Here is a 6262-nt window from a genome sequence, read left to right on the forward strand (position 1 = left end):
GTTAAGATGAGTATTTGCTAAAATATTGTATGTCTTTCACATATCTCTCTCTTTTTCTATATATTTCTAATATTCTCAGTGATAAAAAAAACAAAAATAAATAAATAAATAAATAAATGAAAAAGAAAGAAGAAGAAGAAGTTATATTTAAACAATGTAATCTATATTGTGGTTTAAGAGAGTTTGGAGATCTTTCTTTTCTTTTCCACACTTAATGGAATTCCCTTAATGCAAGGGCATTTTCACACTGGGCTTGAGTAGGGTGGCCTGTGGGATGCGAGGCCGTGGTGGGCGGTCCATGTGAGGCGGGTGGCTTGTGTGGGCAGAACCCATGTGATGTGGGGCCCACAATAAGGATTCGATTGAATAAATAAACGATGGGATGTGGGGTATGGGAAATGAGAAAAATGGATTGATTCGCCGCACTCTATTAGTTCAAGCTTTTACATTAAATGGTTAGCTGTCATACATCATTAATCCGTGAGTTAGAAAATCATAAGCTTTGTCAACCATCTACATTTGGGCCCACTATTTGAAAGGTTTGATTTGAATTACTTGTATGCCATGTATACAATTCTGTAATGCCAAGGTGATGAGTGGTTGGAATGTTGCACATGTTATCAGGGCAGGAGATCTGTGCATGTACAAGCTCTGGCCCAGAGGTCTTCAGATGGGCCTAACATGTACTCAAGAAATTGATGCTTGTTTAATTTTTCTGAAGGGTTTACAATCAAGCATGTGTGGCCCACCAGATGAGCGAACTGGCTCTGATTTTTTTTTTAAAAATATTGCTGGGAAATCTGCATTGTATGACCAGGCTTGTTTTTAGGGCTGTCAACAAGCTGGGCCAGGGATTGTACACGGCTCAGATTTTGAATGGTTCGAACTAGGGCCCATCTGGCCATTTTTATTTTTTATTTTTTTAAAAAAAAGATCATTCTGATTGGGTTGGGCCCGTCCATCAACAGCCCTTATTACTTTCTTAGAAAATCATTGATAAAGCGATCCTAACCATCACATTCGTTGGCCTTTTTGTTATATGATGATCACGTGCAAACGTTTTCATGGCATGGGCCCCATTGTGATGCGTTGATAACATCCACTCCGACCATCATGCAAGTCCCCTTATGTTTATCCATGGACACAAAATTCAGATCAATCTATGAACTAGGTGGGCCACACAGAAGGAAAAGTTGTGAAGGGGATGTGCAATCTTGAGCCCTGCCCCAGTTTCAAAATGATCTGAGTTTTTAGATGTATCATCATCTAGGGTAGATGTTTCACATCAATGGATTGGATGATACACACACACACAGCATGGTTGGTCCTTTACTGATCAAGGTTGGGGTCCCCCTCTCACGTGTTCACTATAATGGGGCCCACCTAAATCATGGATTATTCTTAATTTTTTGGGTCAATGGTAAACATGGCATGACATGCATGATGATTGGAGTGGATGTCATTGGAACATCACAATGGGCCCCACAAATGTCATTTCTACCACAATTGTGGTGAGAACGTTTACTATGATCATTTCCACATGTAAATTGACGGTTGAGATGAACTCTACCCAGTTAGATACGTGACCCGATCTGATTTTAACCATGTCTATGACAATGCACTTCATTCGGACTTAATATATACACCATTTATATTAGCCTGGATATCATCCGTACGAGCAAAAGGGTGGGTGGCTCGAGTGGGCCCACCTTAATTTGTTTCTGAAATCTACTCTGACTGTTAGATGCATGACCTCATGTATTGAGTTTATGAAATCCACGCCGACTATTAGGTGCATGACCTCATGTTGGTCCCAGGGTTCAAAAACTAGGGGAAACCGTTATTTAAATGGGCCACAACAAGGCAAATAGTTGGGAAGGGGACACCCACCATGATATGTATGTAAAATCCACCCCAACTATTAAATGCTACATGTGCTCCAAGGATTAGAATGTCACACAAACAGTTATGCCTGGGGCTTGAAAATTAGGCCCATCGGTTATTTAGGTGGGCCATACCAACAGAAATAGACCGGAGGGTAGACATCACCATGTATAATATTTCTAATTGTGTGGTCCACCTTAATTACGGATGAGTCTAGTTTTTTAGCCTTATGCCTAACATAGTGTCATGCACCTTATGATCGGAGTAGATTTTGGAAACACATCACAATGGAGCTCACCCTAGCTACATAGATGATCCCATATGTGTGTGAGTAGGTCTCAAGTCTAACCGGTGGGACCACGAAGTACAGTACTCCAACCAGAAACTAACATCCAAACTATTAAGGGAATGTGACATCCAACCCTTCCAATAGGTTAGTTCCACTATGAGGATCATTAAGTGCAAAAATCATCCCTATATACTTATTAGCTGTGCCACGTCATATAAAACAATTTCTAGACATTAATAAATAGTAAAAATGAGATATGGTGCACTCAATGAGTCGATAATTTTTAGTTTTTACAAAGTGATCCTCATGATACGGCCACCATACTGGATGGGTTGGATGTCAAACACGTTGGGTGGACCATAACTAATAGTCTAACCGGTTGGACTTAAGATGTATATGCGTGAGTTGTTAATTAAAATAACTCTAAATTATGATGTAATGTAAGCGCCGTAACATCCTGGATTTTCGTTATTTTGGATTTTCAAAAACTCATGAAAATTCTTATTCTAATTAACTTATATTATCACTTACTAACCATTAACACTTGATGTTAGCCTATACGTGAGTGATCCCAATAAAGAACCACACCAATCTGATTAATCAATCATACGAAGCCAACAAATCCAGCCGATCACTTAAACACCGAGTTTAGTTACACGATTTGCTCACGTAGGGTCCAAATCTAGCTGACCTATCACTGACTAATCGAGACAACCATAACTAAATAAAGATCCACCCAAAGCTGAAACGAGTAGGGGTCAGATCTTAATTAACAAACCAAATCAATCTAGTTACTCCTTTAGCCTAAAAATCAACGGTTTAGGGTTATTAAGACCGAATCGCCATTTCCACTAATTACGAATAGACCACACTATGAACATAGTTAATCCAAACCCTAATCATCGCGCACAAGAAATCTTGCTACCTAATTCATTTTAAAAATGTCTTGATTATTCAAACGAGCTCTAAATTGCTTGTTAGTGGGCCACTAATTTCAAAACTATATAATAATGTCCATCTTACTGGGCTCGGCGTCCATCACGAGAGTCGGACATGAGTAGTGTTTAGAACCGCTCGACTTGAGCTGAGGGACGAGTGCATGAGAAGTGCAAATACCTTAAAGGAAGAAGCTAAAACTTAACTGAATTGGGTCGTCTACTCTTACGCAAAGTTGAGAATTTGAGACTGTCGGTTTACGATCAAACTTCACATGTAAAGTAAGGATATTTCCCCACACATATCTGTATAGTCGTGGCCCTGATTGACTATCGGTAACTGTTGAATAAACTTCTGATCATACCCGTCGATTAACACATCTAAATGGCAGGCTGATCATATCTATACGTAGATCATCAATGAAGCTAACTATCCTATGATGTATATCAACCTGCACACCCTATAATGGGCCCTAGAGGTTAGAAAAATCCGCCCATATGGCTAGTATAGTAAAAATCCAGGCCTTGGGGCCATTTACACTAAATCTGGCACTATATAAGGGCTTCATTTGGGCACCCCATCTCTCCATACGAATTTACATTCTCCAAAGGAGAGAAAGAGAGAAAGAAAAGGAGAAAGAAGAATAAGAAGAAGAGTGAGAGAAGGAGTTGGAGGTTTTTAGTGCTTCCTTTCATCGGTGTCCTCCAACCAAGGCCCTAGCCTTGATCATTTTCCTTCACCGAATCCACCATACTTATGATTGGGAGGTAAGAAACAAATCTTACTTTCTAACCTAGGTTTTTGTAAAATGAATTGCATAAATCTCACATAGTTCTTAGTGTTTATATAGGAATTTGTGATTTTCCTCAAATTCCTAACTTTAGGAGTTCAAAATCGAATATTTATTCTTAAGGTGCAGACCATTACGCCTAGGTTTCCATCTATCGACCCTTGACAGTCTCAGTTAATTATTAGATGCTTGTAGATGAATTTATGCATGCTAGTATGTTAACATTTTAATTTTTACAATAATATATGCTATCGCATGGATATGGATGCTCACATGTTTGATGAAATGTCTAAGTGGTGGAATATCTTGCTTTGTCGATGTTCACATGCTTGATTTAATGCTTAGGCGATTGTATTACTTTACGTGTGTTCGTATGCTTGATTTAATACTTTAGTGAACGTAGTACACTATGAATGCTCACATATTCAATGAAATACCTAAGTAATTGTGCAGTGAAACTAATGTTATAATTATGTGATATAGTGTTAGTCCATAGTGATACTTAGGATTGTTACGATGTTAGGTCAATTGGCTAACCGCCTAAAGTAAAAGGGAGGCCTAAGTTAGGGCGGCCACCCTAAGCTTATTTGATCGACCTAGGTTAGACAGGGATGATCGACAGTAGCTGGACTACACGAGATGCTTGCACCCAATGCCGGTTGCGTCGTGGTTCTCCCAGGTCAATGAAATTAGCCCACTAGCCGACTGATCATGTTTGTTCATAATGTATAACACGACTAAATGGAATCCAATAGATGTGTCCATTCATAACCGTTAGTGCAGTACGATCCTACTAAGACTCATGAGCCGGGTATGGTGGTAAGGGATACCATGTCCGAGCTGTCGGCATACATTGGGGTGAAGAGTCTCCCCGTAGTCACTAATGAGCAACTACGACTCATGAGCTGGGCATGGTGGTATAGGACACTGTGTCTGAGCTGTCGGCCTATGTTGGGGTGACGAGCCTTCCCATAGTGACCAGTGAGCACTAATAGAGGTGATATACCAATGTTCGAATGACCCGTCAAATTACTCGATCGATGGTTCCGTGCCAGAGTACCGTTCGAACGGTTCGAGCGTGAATAGAATTGGGTGACGAGCCTTTTCCTTTATATATTTTTTTCATTTTGTATGACAAGCTCGCACCTCAGAACTGAGTGATCATACTCGGTTTGGGTGACGACCCATACCAGGTTGATCCTCATACATTTAGATATCATACCGTACATTTGGAATCATTGATTTGTGAGATAAATGGATGACATCTAAATTTGGATCAAGGGACACTGGTAAGGAGTCGCTACATGCAACAACGAACCACATGATCCAGATAAGGACTCGTGATATAACATCAGTATCCCATCTTCGCCAATACACTGGATGTATTGAACTTAATAATTACTCGATTAACATGATCATTCACTGCATTGCATTAGCTTATAATGTGGTGAATAGTCGTGGTTGTCGCGTGATGAGGAAGTGTTGTCATTTGCGAAACAGGTGGTCAGAGTCGCCTGTGAGGGAGTATTATTTGGAAAGGACATGCATCATGTTATATCTTCATATGCACATTTAACAAGATTATATAGGAATTGTTTGTTTCTTCTTTGTCTTCATTGCGCTGATTGTGTCGATAGCATGTGTAACTTAGAACTAATGGAACCACTGAGTTAACTATTCACTCCCACCTGGGACAGTGTTTTAAAATACCAACCAGGAGTATCATTGATGCAGGTACTAGTGAGACCTTAGACAGGTAAGCTTATATCGGGTTGTGCCAACATCATTACGTTTTGGAGAATTGGGCGTAAACTGAAAGCTTTATACTTTAACCATCTTAGGTATGTATATTGTGGCTTGTATAATCCATATTTTAGGCGATCACCACCATTAAAATTGTATGTTTAATTGTTAGCTCTACTATTCTGAATCTTTCGTTATTTCTACTGCGCTTTTGATTCGCTAAGTGAATTACGTTACTCTAATTATCTGTGTGAAATGATTTCGAATCTAAATAAGGACACACGTGCGTATTCATTTGGTTGACATCTGAGAACTTTGGATTAGAGTCTATACTCGGGTGCCGATTTTCGGGGCGTTATAGGCGTTGATGCAAAAAATTGAAGTTAGATATTTTTTAGCCATCTAGACATTATTTAGTTTTTTCCATGATGAAAATGCATTTCTATTAGTCGTTGACTCGTATTGCAGTATCTTTTCATGGAGGTCGAGAGAGGCTTTTAAAAATATGATATGGGCCTCACTAAATCAACGTTTGAGGCCACCCTTGGCCAATCTAATCCGTTTACTTTAATCAAACAGCCGTGAACTCAAAGTAGAGTCATTCCAAAAAAAATAATTTT

The sequence above is a fragment of the Magnolia sinica genome, chromosome 11 (genome assembly GCF_029962835.1).
Source record: "Magnolia sinica isolate HGM2019 chromosome 11, MsV1, whole genome shotgun sequence".
In the NCBI taxonomy this organism is placed as follows: domain Eukaryota; kingdom Viridiplantae; phylum Streptophyta; class Magnoliopsida; order Magnoliales; family Magnoliaceae; genus Magnolia; species Magnolia sinica.